Raw genomic sequence first — 25,845 nt, forward strand, 5'->3', positions numbered from 1 at the left:
AATATATACTGAGTTGAAAAGATCCAGCAGGATTGGGGCAAGGACTTCCCTCAGCAATGCATACAGCTCATTAGGGATGGCATCAGGGTCAGCAGCCTTACCCTTTTTCAAGTTCTTGATTGAGCCATGGACTTCTTCCAATGTTATAGGAGCCAATAATTCCTCTCTATTTTCATTACTTAACAGTGGGAGATCTATATCACTGAAAAAAGCTGCTGTCTGTTCTTTATTTTGAATTAAGTCCTCTGTATAGAGTTCCTTGAAAAACCGGACAAATTCCCGCTCAATGTCGCTGTCTTCAGTGATGATATCACCTGTGACTTGATTTTAAAGGTCCTTGATGTTGCTCCTGGTTTGATCTGTTTTTGCCTTCCAGGCCAAAAGCTTGCCACTACCCTCCCCATATTCATAGTTGGCTGGTCTACTTGCTTATCATCTCTTTTTCACCCTGAGTTCTAAGTAGTCCGCTAGCTTTGTCTTGGCCTTGGCAAGATCTGCTTCTATTAAAGGTTGTATATTAACATCTACGGGTCGAGCCAACGTTTCTTGAATTTCTAAAGAGGTAAGTTCTTTTTTCCTTTTCTTGTTTTCCATTGCATTTTGGCCAATTAGGACACCTCTAAAATATGCTTTATACGTGTCCCAGACCTTATTTAAGGGGGCTGTATCGAAATTAAAGAGAAACAACTCCTTTTGTTTGTTTTATCACTGTTGGACTTGGCCCTTTTGGCAGGTTCACCTTGAAACTTTTTTCATTCTCCTAGCCTGTTTCTGTAACCTGGTGTTGGTGATTTTAGGCCTCTGCGCACTTTTTCACTGTGGTCCAATGTAAAGTGTGTGCGCTCTCTGTGTATGTGTGGTGAGAGTGGCCTGCCCTCCCATAGGAATGCATGTGGATATGTGTGTCCATGGTAGTTGCTGATGTGTGGGGAGTGCAGGGTCGAGTTTTGTATGTGCAAACTTGTGAGATTAAATGCTGCGCAATGATGTGCGCAGATTTATTGGGTCTAGTGGAGAAGTGCCACTTTTAGAAGTTGGCATGTTTGTGCAGTGAATGTGAATTGATGGTCTGGCTTGTGATTGGCTGGAGCTGGCTGGTGTGCCTGACTCAAGGAGTCAGGATGGGTCTGCCCGGTGGTGAAAGGGGAGATCTGCATGTTGATGGCAGGGAGGAGTTGCACCTGGGATCTGAATAGGGCTAGGCCTTCCCTCCACAATGCTGGCTCCACCCCCTGTGGTGTGTCTGATGTCCCTGGCCTGTCCTGTGAATAGGTAGAGGGGCTGAGCAAAACAAAGTGCTCAAGAACCAGTTGCATTTGGTTCGCCCCTTGCCTGCACCTTTGGAAACAAAGGATTTCTGTGTATAAAAGAGGGGCTGTGACCCCATGAAAATGTTCTTGTTCCTGACTTGAATCTACCAGGGGCGTGCTGCTGCTGAGGCCCAGGGGAAGGCTTGCCTCCCTGGGCCCTGCCCAGCCCCTGGATGCTGGAGGACTTTCCTTGTTGAGATCTGCTTGCTCCATCTTTGATGTCCATGACTTCTTGGGACCCTGGTTGCTCCAGTTACCCTGTTGAACTGAGTTTTCTTTTTTCCTTAGCGCCTGGGAAGCGCTTTATTTTAAATTGCCCTGTTATTGAGGGAGCCTACCCCTCATTGCGGCATTTATTAATGGCAGCGTGGGTGCCCACCACGCTTATTTCGATATTTACAAGCAGGTGCCTACCCTGCATTATGCCCGTGTTTATGGTGCCTTAATTGCACGGGTGCCCACACCGCGCCTTTGCCCAGGATTCCTATTTTAATTCAGAGCCGGTGCCCACCCCGCTCCTAACTTCGTCGTGCTGATCGAGGGAGCCTACCCCTCGTTGTGCCCCAAAAAGAGATGCTGGCGCAGCCGCAGCACAGCCGGAGGTCAAGCACCATTGTGCCTGACGGCGGGCGAGAGTTCCGGTTTTCGAGAGGAAGTCCCGTGCCCGTCGCCGCGAGAAGACCAGAAGACGGCCGAGTGATGGCCTCAGGCTGCCCAGTGCTACCGTAAGCGGTAGAGAGCCCCGGGGTACCAACAGGAAGAGAAGCGCTGTGCCAGGCCGGCAGGGCTCCCGAGGTGAAGGGAGAGCCCGCAGGCGCCGCGCTGGATAAGAGGAGAGGCCTGCCCCCAGCGCACATGAAGAGGAACACCCCTGAACAGCCCGGTGAGTGTTGAAGGGCCAGATGGCAGTGGGCAGCCCCAACTTTTTTACCGAGCCCAGGCGTGGCTCCAACAGTGGGTGCATCTTTATTTCAGGAGCCAGATAGCTCCAGAGGCCCTCAGTTATTTCCCGAGCCCGAAGGCTCCAACGATGGCCCTATTTATCTAAAAGGCCCCAGTGGGGGTCCCGAGGGCCAGAGGGACCCGTGTTCTTGCCCATGAGGGCCCCAGTTATTTTGAGAGCCAGATGGCTTCCTCAGGGGTCATGTGTATTGTAAGAGCCCCGTGTGGCTCCAATCCAGGGCACATTTGTTATAAGACCCTAGAGGGCTCCAATGTGCGCAGTATTCATTTCCAGAGTCAGAGGGCTCCAGCATTTGGTGCAGTTTGTTCCAAGGGCCAGTGAGGGCCCATGCTGCAGTTTTGCATCCACAGCTGCCCAGCAAGTAGTGGGCAGCTGCACCGTTTAGGTTTTCCTTTCAGGGGACATGTGCTTTTAGACTCAGGAGTGGGACGCACTCCTTCGCCCCTACCTTGGCCTCCACAGCTGCGCAGCACTTAGTGCCAGCTGGAGAGTTTAGCCCCCAGTTCATTGTTCTCAGCTGCCCAGCAAGTAGTGGGCAGCTGCAACGTTTAGGTTTTGGAGCAGTGGCGCAACCTTGACCTTCGCTGCTTAGGCAGCATCCCTGACTCTGTGGACATAGGGCATTTGAGCCCCCTTATTTGAGATGGCCAGTTGGCCAGGGGGGATTTTTACATTTATAGGGCACAGGCCCTAATGTGATTTATGTGCTATTGTGATTTATGTGCTAATATTTTGGGTGATAGGAAATGTATTGTTTTTAGTATGTTTTGCGCACCCTGTTTGATACCTCTAGATATGGTTTAAGCATAGGAGTTTGTTTTACCTGTTTAGGTTTGTGGTAGGGAGAGGATACGTCCCTGTGTGATTTACGCCCCTAGTGTAATGTTTACTTAGGTGGTTAGGGTCTAATGTAGTTAGACTTGTGGGATACTGTGCATGATGGATTTCATGTCACAGACTGTTGCAAAGTACAGTTATTATCAGTGTTTACTGGCTGTACGTACTATGACCTATTTTTACTTGTATGTTTATGATTTAGTTCACTTTTACCAAGTTATCTATTTTACTATTTCTTTACCAAGTGCTAAGTCTGACAGTGGCCCACGTGGCCCTGTCATGTGTAAATAATCCCTTGTAAATATTTCCGGTGCCAGTTGGCACAATGTATATTGTGTGATTACTATATGATGTGTTTTGAGTATACAAAGGCTATTTTTGATATAACCTTGTGTGGAGTTCCTTTTGTGGGTGGCCTGGGATGTTTTTGCTGGTGGGTGCGTGTGCAAATGCTTTACACATTGCCTCCGGGATAAGCCTTACTGCTCGTGTCACGTTCCCAAGGGGGTGAGCAGGGGTTATCTTGGCGTGTAACTCCCTTGCCCTAACTAGAGTGGTGGTTTCTGCCTGGCTTTTATGCAAGCCTTAGCCAACCAGAAATCCCATTTCTAACAATCACACTCTCAACTATCGAAAATTCAAGAAGAAGAGATTGATTTAATGTCCAGAGCAGCTCTGGAGATTTACCAATAAGTTTAAACTGAAAAAAAAAATGCAGAATGGTCTGATAGGTGTTCCGTTATATGCACAATTTTCCTAACCAAATTACTGATAATACTAGATGTAAAGAAAAAATCGATCCTAGATCAGTGCCCTTGCTTTTTATTGTGAAATGTGAAATCCCTTACAGAATCACTCGAAACTCCCCTGCCTCTTGTGCTTTTTATGCTCCATCTATCTACTAGGCCAGGATCCTGGATTGTTGATTTCAGGGCAGCTATCATTTTCGAAATTGCCATATTGAGTTTTTTGGAGGTGGTGTCTTTATCTAAATCAAGAATAACATTAAAATCGCCTCCCATAATGATTGTATCGTTAAATTCAAGTAGATGAAGCATTAATGTACAAGGAAGGAGAGGATCGTCCAGATTAGGGCCATAATATGACACAAAAAATAACCATGGCCAGAGGTTTACATTGGGAACCCTCACATAAATGCAGCAGGAAGAGGTTTTACACTGTGAACTCATTACAGACACTTAGGAAGAGACTTTATTTTTTGTACCATTTGGCACATACACAAGGAATGGGTTTTACATTTCAAACTGTCTGACAAAAGCAATAGCAAGGATTTTTTCTTTTAAATCCCTCAATCAAATACAATAAAAGGTAGTTCTTCCGCAGTTTATCAGGCAATAAACAAAAAAGACTTCGTACAGTACAAAAGCATCTCAGCTCTGGGCTTCAGCACTACATTGCGTGCCATCTCACATGCTTCATTCCACTTCTCATGCTCACTAAGCTGTTCCCATGTTCCACCAAATCAAATCTATCTAGGTTCTTGTTCAGAGGTAAAAATACTCTGTCCCTGTGAGAGTGAAGGGTGGGCATGTAAGAGCAGGGTGCAACACAATAAATCAAACAATGTTTGTTTAATGTATGGTGTTGCACATATTCTGATGTGTATTTAATCAAAATGATATACTGAGAAATGAGATAGAAATTGTCTTTTTCCACAGTAAATATGTTATCGACAGTGAACACAAAAGTTTAACTTTCTGAGATGCTATCCACATAAAGGTAGGTATTATTTATAACGTAGCAAAACAAAAAATGTTCCCTAAATTCGTTTATTTCTTAATATCATGTTGGTTTGGGTAGAATGTATCAAAATAATATCAAATATTAACTGACTTTTTGTTGAGTTCACGTTTTGCAAAAAATAATTCGGGCTATTTGTTCCAGTCCTTTGCTTTGTCATCCATGGTGCGTTGCTGCCCTCTTCTGTCTCATATAGAAAAAGGTGAATACGTTTGAAGAAACTCCCCTCATCGCTGGTAACGGAGTATGCATGCAATGCCAACGAAACGAGTAGGAATTAAATAGAAGCAAATTAAAATCAAATATATGCGCAACAAAAAAGTGCCTGAGGGCAGAATTGATTGTTGCTTTATAAACAGGCCACTAGGGCAATTCTGCATAGTTATATTGCAGATAAATAACGCAGTATCCAACAGCATCCAATGAATACCTACCTGCGCAGCAGATCTCCAGAGTTACAGATATGCTCCGGGGAGCAATGTATTTTTAAACAATTTTATTTCATAACTAAATATTTTTATATGTGGGTGACGGAAGCGAAACAAAAGAATCATTTGGCAAACAATGCCGTTTGGAACGCAACTATTTAAATATAGTGCACTTCAAAGGCGCAACTAGAGTCACATTTCGTGGGGGGGGGGCTAAGAAAAAACTTTTGGGCGGTAAAGGGGGTGATTCTTCAAGCAAAAGGCAGAGTGGAGCTGCAGGGGCTCTAAGAAGGGAGGAAAAACATCAAAGCCTCACTAACAAGCAAAAGGTCGTTTAAAGACCTGTGAAGTACTTGGGTGAGGCAGTGTGTGTGCCCGGGATCTGTCTCATCCCGGGCTGCCACACAGACCGGAGGCTGAAGCCCTTTTAGTTCAATGGGCGTTGCGCCCCTGGTGCACAATAATGTAATAACAATACAAGCTTTTGCGAAAATTCCAGCTCAAGACTTGTAAATAAATGATTTCTACCATATGCAGTTTCAGCATTTGGGTTTTTATGCAATGGACTACGTATAATAAGCCGATAAAACAATGCAAGCCCTGTTGCTTTATACCCACAGAACGAACAGACACCATTGGACACCAAACGAAACTGGAATAAACTGCAATGTTCTGTATAGAAAGAGATAGGGGGTGCAGAAGCCCCCGTCTGTCTGGAACTGGAATAGGATCTAATGGTAACCATTTGCAAGCATTTTGAATTTCGTATCGGACCAAAGACATTTGCTTGTCACTTCAGGCACACATTGAACAACAATCTTTAAATGGATTGCACATGCTAACATCATCATGATCGCAGGACTGCACATGAAAGTTGCAGAGTAATTAAGAAGAGCATCAGAAACAGACTGGTGTGTTTGACGTGTGTAAAGCGGGTTAATCGAGACACACAAAGGATATATCCGTGAGACTGGGGGTGCACCACGAAGCACGGTAATATTTACCTGCATCAGTGTTCAGTATCATAGTCCTCGCAGGGGTATATAAACTGGAAAGGATATTGGCCTTCTCAGAGAACGAATACAATATTCTGTCGTAGGGAGAAACACCGCCAATCCGCACAACAAAAAAGTGATAGAAGCAGGCCTTGTCTCTGCTACTCTAAATTCTGCCGCCTTGAAATGCCCTTTCCCACACCAAGCTGAATATCCTGGGCAAGTCCCGTCTGAACGATTCTCCGACCTCAGCTTCGCAGAACCCTGAATACACCATGACAATGCCTCCCCTCCAGGGACTCGCCACTAAGAAACGACTCCTCATCATAACCTGCGGATGCCGCCATGGGTCAGGAGGGAGAAGGCTGCTCTCCAAGATGGCCTTACCATTGAGAAGAGTACAGAAATTAAAAAGACATCCACACAGAGTAGGTAACCGGTACGTTCTTTAGTGACCATGAAATATATTTTTGGGAGCTTGAGCCAGTGGCCATTCAAAATACCCCACCCTTTCCAATGTCCATTATTTTTAGAGCTTCATCGAAGGGGAAGAGTGGAGCTCTGTTGTTCCGTTTAGAGCTAAAGGACTATAAGGGGCATATTTACAATGTTTTTGCATAAGGTAGCACCGCAAACTGCACTTCCCTATATCAGAAGAAAAAGGCATGAATGTACCCAATATATACAAGATACAGTGCAGTCCTGTCCTTTCTGCCAGCGCCGGTGCACAAACTGCAGCTGAGCGCCAACGCAGGTCCCCTTGTACCATGGTGCAAGAGTGTATGTGTTTTTGTCAGGATTGGTTTTGTGCAGGAAGGGACACCTTCCAGCACAAAAAGAAAGGGACACCTTCCTGCACAAAAACAATCAAAGGAAGCGTTTTCCTCGTTCTATGTGTGAATGCAGCACACATGCAAAGAGGCAAAAACTAAAAGAAATATAAGCATTTCTTCTAATTACACCGTGCTTGGGAAGGTGTAAGTTTTGGCACTGCCCCAGATTTACGCTATGTTGCATTTCTGGGGCAGTGCCAAAAACCATGGGTGTTGCGTGGGAATACCCACAGCAACACCCAGGGAAAACCTCCTTCCACACAGAGTAAGGCATTGCCTTACTCTATATTTACAAGGCCATGAAAAGCAATGCAGGGTGGCTTTGCGTGGCCTTATAACTATGGGCCAGCAAACTGCACCTCTAGAGAGTCACAAAAGTGACACTACAGCAGCATAAAAGTGCCACAGAGGCATTGTAAATATACTCCCCAAGTCGCGAAGTCAGATGATAGTTATGCTGTAAAAGCATCCAAAGCTTCTGGTCCTAATCTGTGAAGTCAGATCTGAAACCTTCCTAAAACCCGTTATTCCATGCTATTGGATGTATGTCATTACCAAGCATGCCTTAAAAATGCAGCCTTTACCATGCAGATGACTTTACCATGCATGGTAAGTATATTAAATTAAGGAAAACACACACATATATATTTTTTTCATTTGAGTGCTCGCTGTGCCACTGGATTCAAGCTAGCCTGGCTGATGAGGGGTGATAGCCAGAAGCAGGTCCTAGGATACTTTTTTCTTTTCAAGGACATACTGGGAACACAACCCAGCTCTGGTAATTCAGTTGGACTGACCCTTTGGAGGGGTAGGGGGGAGCAGTGAGAAGCACTACTGCTGCTTTTGTTACAAGGGGGCGATATTGTTGCACTGCTGCAAAATTGGCCCCCCAGTAATAAAAACGGTCCCCACCACTCAAAAACCTGCAACACCCTTCCGGCGCACCGGAAAAAACCCTGTGCCCACTATGGCCAGTCCAACCTTGTTTTCAGTTCAGGGAGGATGTGGCCTAGCAGTTCAGGCTGGACTATCCCCATGAGGAGCAGGGTCAAGACTGATTTGGATATGGCTGCATCCAAACTGGAACGGCATGGTGTGCAAAAGAACAATGGATTTAACCCAGATCTCTTGACTAGGGGTGAGTGTTTAAAAAGTTTCAGCACTCAGTCCATCATCTTCTTGTGTTTGCTATGTTCACCGTATGTAGCCGAGTGTATGCCCAGACATGGGTCCCTGGCTCGCTTTGCCATTGGATTCAAGCTAGCCCGATTGATGAGGCTTGATATCCGAAACTGGTCTCAGGATGCTTGTTTCCAGTCCAGGGAGGACCTGAACTGACAGTTCGGGCTGGATAGTTCCCATGGGGAACAGGGTCAAGACTAGTTTGCATATGGCTGGGTCCAAACTGGGGTGGCATAGTGAGCAAAAGAATGATGGACTTAACACAGATCTCTTGACTGAGGGTATTTGAAAAGTTTCAGCACTCAGTCTGTGGTAAATATTGGATTTACCGTCTTAATTTCTATGCAGGTAAGTACTTAAACAAAAATAACTCAATCGGAAAGAAAGAGGCAGAGTCCGTGGTGTTAGAGTTCTTAGGGGTTTTATTCCTTAAAAAGGAATGGTCATGGTACCAGATCGGACCAGATCGGATATCGGGTTCCTGCCACCACTGGGGTGCAGGAAGGGATAGAGCAATATTTTATTGACAATACATAGCTTATATACTTAAATCATATTATAGAAACCAATACAGTAGGCGTAACAGCTGAGAGAAACAAGATAAGAGCACACACGTGGTAGTGATACGTAATTAGAAGGCGTGAACTAGAAACGTCACATGTAAGTGTCACAAGTAGGTGGGTGCAAAGCAGAATATTGCAATGTCAGCAGAAATCTGAAGTCTGGATGCGCGCGCAGCTGCATGACGTGGGCATGACGTGAAGCTGGAGGGTGCAAGGGACTTGACATTTACACTAGCGGAAAGAGACAGAAGTCTGGCATGTCAGATCAACTTGTACCACTATCATATCTGATATCTGATGTTTAGGAACCATATTATCTAGAAGGAAAAGGTCTCTGGGGCAGAAGCTATTCTATACTGACTGTGAGTGCGTGTATAAGCGTCTAAGTGTCTGCATGAGATGCGAGGGGGCATGGGCCTACCATGGTAACAGAGGCTATGAATTACTTGCACGGAGACAGTGAGGCCGGGCCCTTTGCTCTGCAGCTGGGGGGATGTTTACTTAAACTAGTAGGTAGGAATGTATTTTCGAGGAGCGGAACAGATAATGCGAAGGTTGAATTCGGTCTTGGCAGGCAGCAGGCTGAGCTAAGCGCCGTGAGCCGCGCAGGGAGTAAGGCAGAGGTCACGGGTACAGAGGCAGCCCAGGCTGAGGCGTTCAGAGTCAGAAGGCAGAAAAAAAGCTTGATGGCAGAATTCGGGGCCTACTTCACCAGAGCTGAAAAACGTGTAAAGTACACCACAAAAAGACGTTGGCATAGCATACTTAGGAACTGAATATTCAACCCGTTCATGGCGAGTCTGAAAGAGGATATGTTAACGTTGGACGCAAATGTATTTGCGTCTTTATAGCTGGCACAGGAGGGAAGTTACATGCACTTTAAGTTCGTACATGGAGACGGTGGGGTACACGTTAGGGAACATTTCTTGACCATAAAATTTATATTTCCTCAAGTCCATCATCTTGTTCTGTTTGCTATGTTCGCGGTAAGTGGCCAAGTGTATGCTCAGACGTGGGTCCCTTGATCGCTGCGCTATTAGATTCAAGCTAGCCTGGCTGATGAGGGATAGTACCACCCTATAACCTTACCTAACCCTAAACCCAAAAAACACCCTTTCCACCCAATACTTTCACCCATCCCTAAACCCGAAAAACACCCTTACAACCCAATATGCTTATCCACCCCATAACACTAAAAACATAATAACAGCTCAATACCCTTATCTACTCCTTAACCCTAAAAAATACCCTTACCACCCAATAACCGTACCTACCTCTGAACCTTATAAATACCCTTCCACACAATACCCTTGCCAACCATTAAACCCTAAAAACACAGTTAAAATCCAATACCCTGATTTTGGAAATTGGACAGCACCCTTCAAAAATTATGCACCATAGCAAAACAGTTGTTAGAAACGAACATACAGATAAACAAAGTATTAGTTTTCCCAAATGTTCACAAAAGACACACAAAGTTGTGACTTTGATTTTCTTTCTTTTATTCAGTTTTTATTCTTTCTTTTCTTTTTTTGATAGTTGTGAATAGCCGACTTGTTTCGTCCGTTGCCGGACTTCTTCAGGGCTGCTGTCCAATTTCCAAAATCAGTTTCTTGGGTGGTAGGTTGCCTATCTTCCTTAAGGCCCGTGTGGGGATCACGTGTCTGGACCTAGCACCTTCTATTCCTATATAGCGTATGGTATTTCAACAGTAGTGCAGATTTTTCCTTAAATTCCCAGTTCTCTTGCCACATTTAAAATCCAATACCCTGACACACCACTAAACCCCCCCAAAAATACCCTCACACCCAACATCCTTACCCACCCCTAAACCCTAAAAATACCCTTTCTATCCAATACCCTCACCCACCCCTAAACCCTAAAAACACCCTCACAACCCAATATCCTTACCCACCCCTAAAACACAAAAACATTGTTAGAGTCCAATACCTTTATCCACTCCTAAACCATAAAATATACTTTTACCACTCAACACTTTACCCGCCTCTAAACCTTAAAAATCCCTTTACCACCCTATACCCCAAGCATCCCCTAAACTCTAAAAACACCCTGGTAACACAATAATCTTATCCATCCCTGAAGCCTAAAAATACACTTACCATCCAATACCCTCTCCCACCGTATAACCCTAAGATACTCTTACAACCCAATACTCTTATCCACCCATAAAGCCTAAAAATACCCTTACCACTCAATAGCCTTACCCAAACCCTAAAAATACACTTACTACCCTATACCCCTACTGACCCCTAAACCCTTACATTTGTATGTACCCTTTCTACCCAGAACCCTCAACCACCCCATACATCTAAAAACACCCTAACAACCCAATATCCTTACCTATCCCTAAAACCTAAAATCATTGTTACAGTTGTCGCCAGTAGGTAGTTATAGATAGAACCTTGTTTCCATAGGAAAATCTGTTATTGTTTTGCTAATGACTTTGGTGCTGTTAAACAAATCTCCACAACATGATTAAAACTAGTTTGACACTCACTTCAGCTGCTGTTTAAAAAGTTTCAGGTTAATTCATGAACCAGGCCTGATAAAAAGGGGTATTTCTAAAATGTATTTTCCCTATGCAATTTCCCATGGGGATTTTGAACAAGTTTACAGCCCAAACCGCTGAACGGAATTACACAAACCTATTCAGAAAGTCAGATTTTGGTCTAGAAAGAGGGCTTTTTGTAATTTGGTGTAAATCTGTTCAGTAGTTTTGTCATTAATAAAGAAAAAAGACTTATGCAGATCTGATCTCATGGTGAGATCTGATTGGCTGACACCCCTTCGACCAGGAAGGGGTGGCAGCCATCTTGGGACTTGAGACTCAGCCTGAGTCCCCTAAAAAAGTGCAAAAAAATAAGGGGGTAGGGTTGGAATACCCTGACCATCTAGGCCTGGTGGTAGGGCCCCACAACTTCGTGGAGGATCCACGAATCCACTGCAAAATTGAAGGGAAAAAAACAACAAGGACAGTCTACTGGACTTGTGTTTTTTTAAATACCCCAGCCCTGCTAAGTGGTACACACCTTATGTTAGAAAAATGCATTTTTAGCAGTATTCTCGTGTTGGACTTGGCCCTTTCTGAAGGGTCATCCCTGAACTTTTTGCCTTCCTCCTGTATTTTGTCTGACCAGTTTTTGTTGGTTTTATGACTCTGGGCACTTCACCACTGCTGATCAGTGTGAGCAGTCTGGTACTGCCATGTTGACTGAGCATGTGCACCCACTTGCCAGTCCCTAAACCTTCCATTTTCTTCATATCAGACACCCCTATGGTAGGCCCAACGGCAGGGTGCATTGTAAGTAAAAGGTAGGACAAGTCCTGGTGTGTGTGACATGTCCTAATAGTGAATTACAGCCATTTTCGTTTTTCCCTATTGCAAGGCTACCTGTTCTCTATGTGGGACATCTGATGTTTCTGCCCTGCACTGTGAAAGGAAAGAAGGAGTCATGTAAACAGAGTGCCCCAGGACTGACCAGAACTGGTTTGGACTAGGCAAAGGCCCCTTTGCCCTCAGAGGACAAATGATTTTGGGGTATAAGTATTGGGACACTGATCCCAAGAATTTTGATCACTTTTGGACAAACCCGAAGAAACCTTTGCTGAGGAGAGGAACCTGAAGAATCTGAGGAGAGACTATCCCAAAGCTGAAGTAGTGCTTGGGGGATTGGCCTGCAGTGGTTGCCTGACTGCCAAAGAGAGGAGAACGGGACTTTGTATACTTTCATCGACGTGTAAGGATCTCCAAGGGCTTGAGAAAAGAGCTTGCCTCCTGCTGAAGTCTCAGGGACAACAGACTTCAACACCCAGCTCCCCAAAGTTCCTTGGGAAGTGCCTGCTGCTGTTTTGGGGCCTTCTGATGGAATGCGTGTCGTAAGAAGCTGGAAGCGCGACTCAAGAGTAAGAAGCGTGTCGCCGTCGCTGCTGCTGCATCTTGGACGTCGCCGCTGTAGCTGTCGTATTGCACCGCATCAAGAGAATCGTCTCGCATCAAAGAGGAAGCGTATCGCAGTCGCTGCTGCTGCCGTTGCATCTTGGATGTCACAGCTGTAGATGTCGTATTGCACCCCATTGAGAGAAGTGTCTCACAATGAAGGAGAAGCGTGTCGCCTTCGCTGCTGCTGCCGTCCCATCGTGGATGTCGGCGCTGTAGCTTTCGTATTGCACCGCATTAAGAGAAGCACCTCGCATCCACGGAGAAGTGTGCCGCCCTTGGAGCTGTTGTTGTTGCATCACCGAACAAGGGTGTCGTCGCTGCACTGACGCATCGAGTCAAGACTTCTCGCATATTCGGAGAAGCGTGCCACATCTGGAAGAACTTCACATCTTTATTTCTTTGCACCAGAACTTTGCTGTATTTCCATCGCTGCAACACTTTTGTTGTGGAAGGTATTGCATTGACTCAAAGTGTCGCATTTTAAGAACTAAAGAGAACTATACTAAACCCACCATTTTAAGCACAGTATTGTGGATTTTTGTCGTTTGTGGTCTATTGATTAGTCTATATAAAGAATACTTATTTTTAATATACAACTGTGTGGTGTCCATCTGTAGTGTTATCACAGGATTGCTGTATGTGTTCACAAATGCTTTACACACTGCCTCTGAGATAAGCATGTCTACTCGTGCCAAGCTACCAATGGGGTGAGCAGGGGTTATTTTAGGAGTGTACCCCTTACCCTAACTAGAGGCAAGGGTCCCTATTTGTCACAAGTACCTACCTGTGCCAACTAGAGACCGCCAAATCTAACACTCCATATGACTGCACTTTCTGAAATTGTTATGCAAAAGTGTTACACTTGGCAGTGCTAGCTCAGCTGATCAGATTAAGCTGTTTATTGAACTGTACCCAGAAGTGCTTTGCCACAGCCAACGCCAGCTACCTGTCCTCTGGCTTCCTCTGTTTATAACAAGAACAAGGCTGACAAGGTAATTCTGCCGCAAAGTGCCACCATCTCGCTAGTCTTTTTAAGGAATTTATTTTTATATTCAAATGGGTTAACTTGCTTTTTCTTCTTGCAGTGTACATTTTGCTAATCATAATTTTTGCAACCAGATGGCACTCAAGGAGTATGTTTCAGTCAATAGGTGTCCTCCAAATTACATAGCAAATATTGTAAGTTGAGCGGTTAAGCCTGCATTACACGAAGTGGGTACATGCACCAGAGCCCATCCTCAGCTCCAAGGAGTCCGTACCTTCCGCTAATTTACCTATAGAACCTGGGAAATCATGAGTCAGGGAGGATGGGCCTAAGGGGATTTCTGAGAACTACAGCATGCATGGCATGAGATATCCTTCCAGTAAGTGCCGACTCATAAATGATACTCACTATCTTCATTATGAGTTTTAGGATCACGCTTTTGGTCCTACATGTGGTGGGAACATTGTTCACTGCACTGCTACTAAAGGTGTATAATTTTACACTAATCACTGAAGGCACTCACTTGTGAGCGAAATTTAACAGAAACAAAGGATGGCACGAACACACAAACTATCAACCCTGATTGAAAACAGCAGAATGTTTATGTTCCATAGATGCAGTGGAAAGTAAAACCCTGTTGTTTCTATAGTCGTCAGAAGTCAAATATGTTGACTATTTGTTAGAACAGTGTGGCATATTGGGGGGGAGGTAAGGGGATTGCTAGTTAGAATACATTCTGCAATGCACATTGAACATTAGTACCAATGAATGTCACTCTTGAGTACAAGAAACAATTAAACTAGAATTTATAAAAATATATCACGATTTATTAAGGTACCTCCCTCTTCGGGTTACACTCTAAATTAAAAACATAGGTTAAAACAATGCATTTCATTATAAAAAACAATACCAATAAACATAAAACAGTCAAAAAGCAAGGGTCGACGCGGCGTTTCGGTGGCTTTATGATAGTTGCACCTTCATCAGGACGTTTTGACTAGATTAACTTGAAGTCTAAAAGTTAAAAAACATCGTTTTAGATGCCTGTTTCTGTACAGTAACACATAAGTGACGATTTATCAATGGGGGAATAACTACTAGTTAGAACCTTTTACACCCCAGAAAGAAAAAGAGAAACAATCTGACCCCCCACCACACAGTTTAAACTCATTAGCACATCTCTATCTGTGCTGAATTTATTTAGTGGTAATTTGTTGTTCTCATCCCTCTAATACCTTAAGATTGAAGACTTTGTTGGAAACAAGACTTTTCTTCAAAGTTGCCTTGAGCTATTGTAGATCTTTGGGCGATACTGGGCCTTTACGAGGGTAAGAGAACATCATGGTTGTATTTATTTCAATTATTCATTCATAAAGATTTCTATTACATTCTTTTATTATATTTGCCGTTACCTCTTTAAGGATTCGCTAATATATCGGCACGGAGGAGCCACCGTAGTTAATTACGTGGTTTTGTCCAAATTGACCTTGTGGATTCCTTCTTCACATTGGAATCACTAATGAGGGCAAACCAAAACGTTATAGTATTGTTTATAGGATTTGCACTTTGGTGTTCTAGTCTCTAATTCTGATTTGGCTTGTATACTCACCAGAATAAAGACTTTGTATCTATTCTGCAAATGACGCGATGAATGATTCGTAGTTTGGTTACAGGGAGTCGGTCTCTCACTGGATAGCCTGTCGGATTGATAATAGTATTTAAACATTAGTTTCTCCACTAGTAACATTGTGGAGAATCATTATGTAACATTATGGTTAAACACGGTATGCCGTTTAATTAGTAACCGTGATGATACTAAAGTCCCATGCTCGTGTAATTTGAGCTTGGTAAATCTAGCGGACAAAGCTACATTCTTGCACCTGTCTTCGTCGGTTACAGACAACTGTCGCTAGCGGTAACGCAACTAAGGGGATGTCCTATTGTCAGTTCTTCAGATCTTAAGTTTAAGGTTTAGGTAAGGGGTTACGCTTACGGAAATGCGGGAGTTCTAGAAATAGCATGGAGGACCTGCATTCGGGATCGCGAGGGTTCCGGAAAGTCAAAGTTTTACCAGCTTTCACATACCTTGTTTTTATAAATCGGCCTCCCTGCTCCTCCGTGTCCGTGTCTTCATGGGATAATACTGGCATACCGTTTTACTTGATTTATATGCTGACTCTGTAGGTGTTCACCCGGAAGTGAATTAAAGAACGAGCCTTTCTCTACTACGTTTTCCTGAGTCACTAACTACTAGTTATACGGTTGTATTCAGGGAGGATTACGTAGGACCGTAATCTAAAAAGTCCCTTTAGTTGTTTATTTATGGGGGTTTATTTTACTTAATGACCCGGAAGTTCTCGTATCGTAGTTGTCCCGTATTGTTTCTATCATCGCCTTATTCCCTTTGTATATGCGATCGTATTTATTTTCAGCGTTTATTCAGAGATCCACTATTGGTATACTTCATTGTGGAACATTATATTACTATTATTCGATTGAAGTTTACTGACCGTATTACAAAGTCGGTCGCCATTTTGGATTGGGCTCTGATGTCTAGGTTCGGGTTTATGGCTCATCGGGCATTAGTAGCTTGTACGTAGCTGGATTTGAAAATAAACATATCTTTAATAATGCAGCCCCCTTTTATGAAAATATAACCTGTTGGTCGAGGTTCATCGACGATATTTTTTTCATCTGGACCGTAACCGAAGAGGTTTTGATTGATTGTATTACTTGGTTAAACCTAGGAGACAAAAAACCTACGTTTTACTAGCAAGTACAATAAAGAAACAATTGAGTTTTTAGACATTAGTATCAAAAACAATGTGGGAAAATTAGAAGTAGTGTTATATACTAAACCTACAGACCGCAATACACTATTGCACTACAATAGTAACCATCTGAAAAGCCAGAAAGATAACATTCCCTTCGGTCAATATTTAAGAATTAGACGCAATTGTACCAATATGAAGGACTTTAATATGCATGCGGATGAGCTATCTAAGAAACTCAAAGCGAGAGGGTACCCAAATCACCTGATTAAAAAAGCATATAAGAGGGCCAAATACTACAATAGAGATTCTCTTTTCTCCAAAGACACTGAAAGACTAGAAAAAACGAATGACAGACTGATATTTGTCACAAATTATAGCGCAGCTAGTAATAAAGTAAAAAACATAATTAACAGAAACTGGTCATTACTTAATGAAAAAGATGATACAAAAATTCAGAAACCCATGTTTAGTTTCAGAAGGAACAAAACTGTGAGAAATTGCCTAGTGCATACATACAAAGAGGATAAAAAAGAAAATCAAACAACTATAGACAAGAAACCTCTACCAACAGGAAATTTCTGTTGCAATATGTGCACCAATTGTGATAATCAGATGAAAATAAACAAACTAACTCATAACGGTGTGACACATACAATAAGAAGTTTTATCAACTGCAAAACAAAGAACCTAATTTACCTGATCTTATGCCCATGTCAGAAAGCCTATATAGGTGAAACATCTCGAGAAATAAAAACTCGGATCACAGAGCATAAATCAGCAATCAGGACTAAGAAAAAAACCGCACCACTAGTCGATCACTGGCTGACCCACAATCATAAATTAGAAGACTTAAAATGGTGTGGGATAGAAGTAATACAGCAGAGTATAAGAGGAGGTAACATCCAAACTAAGAGGAAAAAAAGACAACAATTCTTTATGTCTCTTTTTAATACATTCAGAACGGGTTTGAATAATAAAGAAGATTGGGAAAGACTACTCTAATAATATACAATTTAAATGTAGAGATTTATTGATGATACATAGTCCATATACTGTATTGATGAACTGTTTCATGATGGACATTATATTTCATATTGAAAATGTAAAGTTCTGTTAGTATCCAAGAACGTTTGAGTAATATCCCGCTGAATGTACCTTTAGTTAAGAAGGATGTGATTTGGGTATTGGACCAACTGAGTTAGAAATATGACAAAATATGACAAAAATAGTGAAATAAAACGAATGTATAACTAATGGCACTTACACTAGAAAAACATTTTTTATTGTTAATTTAGAAATGTTGTCTTTTGCGAGGCTGTGAGAGTGATGTCATTTTGCTGGTGTAGAAAGCAATATAGATATGCCTTAGCACATGTATTTTTCTAAATTACAAGAACTCCAGGTGGGATTGTAACACGTCGCTACTGTGTATAAAAATTCAATTAAGATTTAGCCTTTTGAGATATGATAAGGAATAACTAATGCCCGATGAGCCATAAACCCGAACCTAGACATCAGAGCCCAATCCAAAATGGCGACCGACTTTGTAATACGGTCAGTAAACTTCAATCGAATAATAGTAATATAATGTTCCACAATGAAGTATACCAATAGTGGATCTCTGAATAAACGCTGAAAATAAGTACAATCGCATATACAAAGGGAATAAGGCGATGATAGAAACAATACGGGACAACTACGATACGAGAACTTCCGGGTCATTAAGTAAAATAAACCCCCATAAATAAACAACTAAAGGGACTTTTTAGATTACGGTTCTACGTAATCCTCCCTGAATACAACCGTATAACTAGTAGTTAGTGACTCAGGAAAACGTAGTAGAGAAAGGCTCGTTCTTTAATTCACTTCCGGGTGAACACCTACAGAGTCAGCATATAAACCAAGTAAAACGGTATTGCAGTATTATCCCATGAAGACACGGACACGGTGGAGCAGGGAGGCCGATTTATAAAAACAAGGTACGTGAAAGCTGGTAAAACTTTGACTTTCCGGAACCCTCGCGATCCCGAATGCAGGTCCTCCATGCTATTTCTAGAACTCCCGCATTTCCGTAAGCGTAACCCCTTACCTAAACCTTAAACTTAAGATCTGAAGAACTGACAATAGGACATCCCCTTAGTTGCGTTACCGCTAGCGACAGTTGTCTGTAACCGACGAAGACAGGTGCAAGAATGTAGCTTTGTCCGCTAGATTTACCAAGCTCAAATTACACGACCATTGGACTTTAGTATCATCACGGTTACTAATTAAACGGCATACCGTGTTTAACCATAATGTTACATAATGATTCTCCACAATGTTACTAGTGGAGACACTAATGTTTAAATACTATTATCAATCCGAAAGGCTATCCAGTGAGAGACTGACTCCCTGTAACCAAACTACGAATCATTCATCGCGTCATTTGCAGAATAGATATAAAGTCTTTATTCTGGTGAGTATACAAGCCAAATCAGAATTAGAGACTAGAACACCAAAGTGCAAATCCTATAAACAATACTATAACGTTTTGGTTTGCCCTCATTAGTGATTCCAATGTGAAGAAGGAATCCACAAGGTCAATTTGGACAAAACCACATAATTAACTACGGTTGCTCCTCCGTGCCGATATATGAGCGAATAAATCCTTAAAGAGGTAACGGCAAATATAATAAAAGAATGTAATAGAAATCTTTATGGATGAATAATTGAAATAAATACAACCATGATGTTCTCTTACCCTCGTAAAGGCCCAGTATCGCCCAAAGATCTACAATAGCTCAAGGCAACTTTGAAGAAAAGTGTTGTTTCCAACAAAGTCTTCAATCTTAAGGTATTAGAGGGATAAGAACAACAAATTACCACTAAATAAATTCAGCACAGATAGAGATGTGCTAATGAGTTTAAACTGTGTGGTGGGGGGTCAGATTGTTTCTCTTTTTCTTTCTGGGGTGTAAAAGGTTCTAACTAGTAGTTATGCCCCCATTGATAAATCGTCACTTATGTGTTACTGTACAGAAACAGGCATCTAAAACAATGTTTTTTAACTTTTAGACTTCAAGTTAATCTAGTCAAAACGTCCTGATGAAGGTGCAACTATCATAAAGCCACCGAAACGCCGCGTCGACCCTTGCTTTTTGACTGTTTTATGTTTATTGGTATCGTTTTTTATAATGAAATGCATTGTTTTAACATATGTTTTTAATTTAGAGTGTAACCCGAAGAGGGAGGTACCTTAATAAATCGTGATATATTTTTATAAATTGTAGTTTAATTGTTTCTTGTACTCAAGAGTGACATTCATTGGTACTAATGTTCAATGTGCATTGCAGAATGTATTCTAACTAGCAATCCCCTTACCTCCCCCCCAATATGCCACACTGTTCAGTCAACATATTTGACTTCTGACGACTATAGAAACAACAGGGTTTTACTTTCCACTGCATCTGCTCCCCTCCCTGTGAATAGAACCAGGGGAACCTTCCAACTATATTTTCTTGGTGTCTTATGTTCCATAGATGTCACTTCCAACTTCATAAAATCAGCATGCCTGCACATTTATCTTCAGTCTTTATGAGTATTACCATGGTAGAAATTCATTTAAGGCTGTGAATGTTTACAAACATGCAACACTTTATCTCTTTATTTGCACTTAACTCCTTAGTTTTACTTGTGGAAAAGTGTCACTCAAAGTGCCGCAAATTCTGTAGTAGAATGTCATTCACAAGTAACCTGAAACAATGAAAATGTCACACACAAGCAATCTAAAAACTTGTCAACTATGATGCCGAACGGGTGAGCCAGGCCCAGTGGATTATTAATAATATAATTGGGAGGAAAGGATGATTGTGGCCCCAGGGACTCCATCCAGAGGGCCCGGCCCTAAGTGTTTAATTTAGAGCAGTGGTTTCCGGTACTCAGCAACAGCACTAAATTGTCAAAACAGGCTCTTATGACAATCTGCCACATGGTGGTGCCCTTTGTCTAATATAAATATGAGCACAATAGCAGTTGTTATTAATTCAATATACCTTAAAGTGGCTGTTACCTGCCTTCCAAGACATTCCTACAGCTTTGGAGGTCTGAAATAGTCTGAATTATCACACTTGTAGGGTTTCATGGTTAGTAGTTGTGTTAGCTCTGTCATAGGCAGCACTGACAGAAGCAATGGGCTAGTGGAAGCTGCAGTGTCCTCCTGACCAGAGTCCCAGCATTTACTTTTTTTACAAATTAAGCACTGCCAGCTCTGGTGCAAAAAAGGGGGAGGTGGGCACGCAGCCCCTCTCAGCCTTGGGGACCCCATCCCCTGGGGCCCGCCTGTCAAAGTAATGGGGAGGGGGCCGTGTGGACCACCTCGCTTAGCGATTTCGGCCCAGGGCACCCTAACCCCCAGGGCCCGGCTGCAAATTCAAAAAGGAGGGGTTCTGCAATGCTACATACAACTGTGATTGCCTGCTTTTGTAACTGTCTGAACACAACCTACTTCTGAGGACTACTCTTGAAGTTCTACATCAGTTACAAAGTCTTACTCATGTGTTTTGCATGAGTGTCGTGATCTAACAGATTCAGGGATTTGCCATACGGGGACCCTGCTGGGAGCTGAGAAGGGGGATCCTTGTAGTTACTAAAAGCCCATGGCACATGCGTGGTAAGATATTTATTTTTTTGCTTTATAACCTTTATTGGTTTTCTAACAGACATACAGAAAACCAGTATCAAGATGACAATGAGATACAAACACATGGCGATAGGACATTAGCAAGTCTACAAATCATAAACATTTAAGGATACATCTATACTACTATTATAAAGAGAGAACACAAACCTTTGAGCCAGGTAAACTCAAAAAGTACTGCACCAATCACTACACCCAATACATCATTTGAAATGGGAGATGTAGCAGAAGAACATAGGCTATAGATGTGGACACCATATACATTAAAAAAGCAAAAACGCCAAAAGTGGGAAAGTAGTCCCTTGTGGGCGTTAGCGTGGGCATGTCAAACAAAAGATGTTGGCGTTTACAGGGGCATGGCCCAAAGTACAAACAATAAACATATGCCAAACGATTTCACTGATTTCACTGTGCAAGGCACACACTTCACCACACACTTCAATGTGCATATCGCAAATGCGATTTCAATGATTTCACTGTGCAAGGCACACACTTAACTGTGCATCCAGCGCATTTGCAAAGGGCCGCCTATCACTCGCCTCGACATTCGCGCATTTGTCGGCGTTACCCTTCAAACATTAACGCCTTCGTGGAATGACATCCAAAAAGGGGCGCGCCTTCCATAATAATACAGTGCCACAGGGGGCAGGCTTACAAAATGGGCCGCCTATCATTCGCGTTGCTTCGCACAGCCCACCAATCACGACACACAATGATTAACACACACACGAGTTGAGATACAAAAATATAACAAATGTTTAACCATTTGACAAACGACAACGTTGTCACATAAGGAGGAACGTAAACAAATAGGCGCCCATTTATTAGACAAGAAAGCCAATCGACGGAACATGAACGAGACTTTACTCACAACGCTCCGAATTATTACGTATGCTGCAGACAAAATTTAAAACTTACACAAACACTTTCGAATTTCAAACACTCGGCGTTATCAGTGGAACACTTCCAGTACTTGCGTCAATAAAAACAAAAAAAAACATTATTGAAGGGATCGAAAACGTAAACAAGGAAAGCCCCTTTCACAAACAAGCAATTTCAGGCCAAAACATCTGAGCGACCACTGTAACACTTGCTGCACTTGCGTCACAAATTACAACATTTGGGAAACAACAACATTCGCACACAGGGGGAAAACTCTCAATAAGGACAGCAAAACAAAATTAGGTGTGGCTCAATGAAAACCTGCGGATGAATTAAACACACATTACTACGCAAACAAAAAGTAAAGGCAACACTGAACATCGGCCATCCCCGGACAACGTCGGGACGGGCTGCTAGTTATAGATATTTGTAAAGAATGACCAATAATCCCATTAGGACCTACACAGGCTGTAAGAGCGGAGTAGAGGACTAAAGAATAGCCTGTGGACAGTGTTGAAGTGGAGTCAAGCTGAATGTATGGTGCTTAGGTATCACAATACCAATATAAAAAAGAGGGAAAGAAAAACAGGGAAGCACTTAGGGAGGGGGGGGCAGGGATAGTGGGATAATGGAGGCAACAGTATAAGACAGCGAGCAGGGGTGTAAAATCAGTAAGGAAAGATGATGGTATGTTTGAGTCTAGAGCAATGAATTTATCTAATGAGCACCAGACCACATTAGACATGTGGGGGTTATCCAGGTGGGTAGACTGAGATCTGTGTGCACTCATGAGTAACGAAACCCACGCCCACCAAGTATGGTGTGAAAAGTGGTTAAAAGGTTTCCATTGTGAGAGAAAACCTTTCACTGCAATCGTCAGTTGAATGTCAAGTAGGGCCATATCATTGGCGTGTATGCTTAGAGGCCCATGGACCAAGAGCTACTGTGGGGAAGTCAAAGACAATGGGTATGTTTAAAATCACTGAGAGATGCTTCAGTATTGAGACCCAATAAGGGTCAAGGAGTGGGCAATGGAAAAACATGTGTTGATTAGAACCTGACTCTCAATTACAGTTCCAACAGGTGTCATTGTCTGGCAGATTTAGCTTATGTAGTCTGGCTGGGGTCCAGTGGAGTAAGTTTATTGTACAGAATTTAGATTTGCAGAAGCGACTGAGCGGTTATATTACATAGTGCGAATTTGCTAATCTTTTGCCAGGTCTCATCGTATATATGGTCAAAAACATCAGACTCAAAATGCTTGGCCCAATGTGAGTGAAGGATCGAGGTTTGTGTATGAGACAGTATCAATAAGAATTTATAGACTTTTGAGGCGATATCGCCCATCTGAAGCCATGTAGATAACCTTTGTGGAAGGGTCAGGTGCGCATTGAGAATACGCTTGGAAAGTTTTACTTTGATCTTTAAGAAACTATAAAAGTCTAAGTTAGGAAAGTCATATATCTGTGCTAGTTGAGAAAAACATTAGGCTGTTCTTAGAATCGTACAAGTCTTTGATCTGTTTGATGCCTTTGGAGGCGCAGGAGGAAGGGATTGTAGCAGCGACATCCGCCTGAATTTTATGGCTGTGCCACAATGATGCCATCACAGAATTTTGGAAAGAAACCGTCATGTGTTTGTCCAGGAGCTTTAATACAGCTACTGTGCTGAATATGCGGAGAGAGTCCAGAGCTTTGAAACTAGGCATAGTAATGATGGAGGATAAATGGAAGGGATAGCAGTGTTCTCGCTCTATCTCAATCCAGCACTGGGTATTCATAGTATCTGATACAAGCCATAGTGCTCCCTGTGACCCTACCAACGCAGACTGATATAAGCTTCAATCTAGAAGATTGCAGACTACTATGAGAAAGACCTTTCTGAGTAGTTTATAAGATATCATCGTCCTTTTATCCCTCCATAGAAATTTAGATGTAATTCTATCTATTTCTTGAAAGAAAAAGGGAGAGAGTTTCAGCAGCAGCTTGGCAGACACAAAGTTCACAACTGGAGTTATCATCATCTTGAGCATTTGGAGCCTACCCTACTGTGTAATGTGTTTAGGCAATCAAGAGGTATGCAAATCTTTAACTTTGGTAATGGTTTTGGGATTCGTTATATTGTAGTGTTTCAGATAAATCAGAACCAAATCCTAAGATATTTAAGACATTTGGGTTGCCCCTTAAATCATGAGTCACCTAAAATTGAATAGAAGCAATAAGAGTTCAACAGGAAAACCTCAGTTTTTTCTTCATTCAGTGTGTAGTCAGAAATCCGTGAGAATTCCTGGATGATGTTATTGATATTTGGGATAGCGATCTCGATGTCTTCTGTGAAAATAAGAATGTCATCCGCATATGCTGCAGTTTTGTAGACTTTAGACCCAAATAGTATTCCCTTAATGTCAGGGGATGAATTGAGCAATCTCAGTAACAGATGAATAGTGAGGAAAAAGAGCAATGGGGAAAGGGGACACCCCTGTCTCGTGCCTTGGTAAAGATTGAAGGAAGTGGAGGTGGTGACATTAATTCTAATGTTTGCCTGGGGTTGTCATTAAGTGCTATGAACATGTTTAATGAATGCACTAACGAGGTTATGGGACTCAAGAACTACTAGTAGAAAAGACCAGGAGACCTTGTCAAAGGCCTTTTCAGCATCAAGAGCGAGCGCAGCTGTTGGAGATGAGGACAGGCAAACCTTTTCAATTCTATGGCGAAATGTACAAATATTATCTCTAGCAAATCGCCCTTTGATGATGCCAGTTTGGTATTTGTGGTTAAGTTTGGAGATGGAAGATTCTAATCTTGTGGCAAGAATTTTAGCAAAAAGTTTGGCCTCCATATTTTCAGAGGAATGGGTTGAAATTATTTTGAGTCCGAATGGTCCTTACCCTTTTTGGAATAACAACTATCATAGCATCTAATAGAAAAGCCCCGCCACTGCTAGCAAAATAATCAAAGGTGTTTTTAAGATGCCTGATGATCGAATATGTGAATGTTTTATAAAAGATTATGATAAAACCATCAGGACCTGGTGCCTTCCCTGATCAGATAAATTTTATTGCCTTAACAATCTCTACTGTTGCTATTAACTTGTTTAAGCGTTTTCGGTTGAAATCTGAGACCGAAACCATGGGAAAGGAATTAAGAAGCGCCAGGCCTATTGGCTTGCTTTGTATGTACTAGGAGTAAACGTTGTAAATATGTGTGCTATAAAAGATTGTGCGCCACGGACTAAAGTGGCAGTCTCCTCAGAATATACGCTTTACGTACTTCTGGGACAACTGTGCTTAGCTGCAGCTAATAAACCTGGTTTTCTACGCCCAACAGAGTGTCTTGTGTCTCTGTTCAACAAGGCAGGTGAACTCGGGGATTTAAGATGTGCCCTGCGCCGCCAGTCCCATAAGGCCCGGTTCACCAACTGGCGCCCAACATGGGGCGGCTTCAGTGGTAGCGGTTCAGCCCGAGGGTCGTGAGAAGCCTCGCAAGAAAATTCTGGAGGATTCGGGAACCACGTCAAGCGACCCCTGTATGTCGAAGTGGACCGAAGATCTTTTGCAGCGCGGCTACTCCTTTCCGACAGATGGTGACGACTGCTGCCCTGCCTTGGTCCCTTTGGTGATGACTGGTATCGCGAGACGATAGACGGACCTCTGTTGGCATGAGAGACCACTTAGTTAAGTATTCGTGGGTAGC

Source organism: Lissotriton vulgaris, chromosome 1_1 (genome assembly GCF_964263255.1).
Source record: "Lissotriton vulgaris chromosome 1_1, aLisVul1.2, whole genome shotgun sequence".
Lineage (NCBI taxonomy): Eukaryota > Metazoa > Chordata > Amphibia > Caudata > Salamandridae > Lissotriton > Lissotriton vulgaris.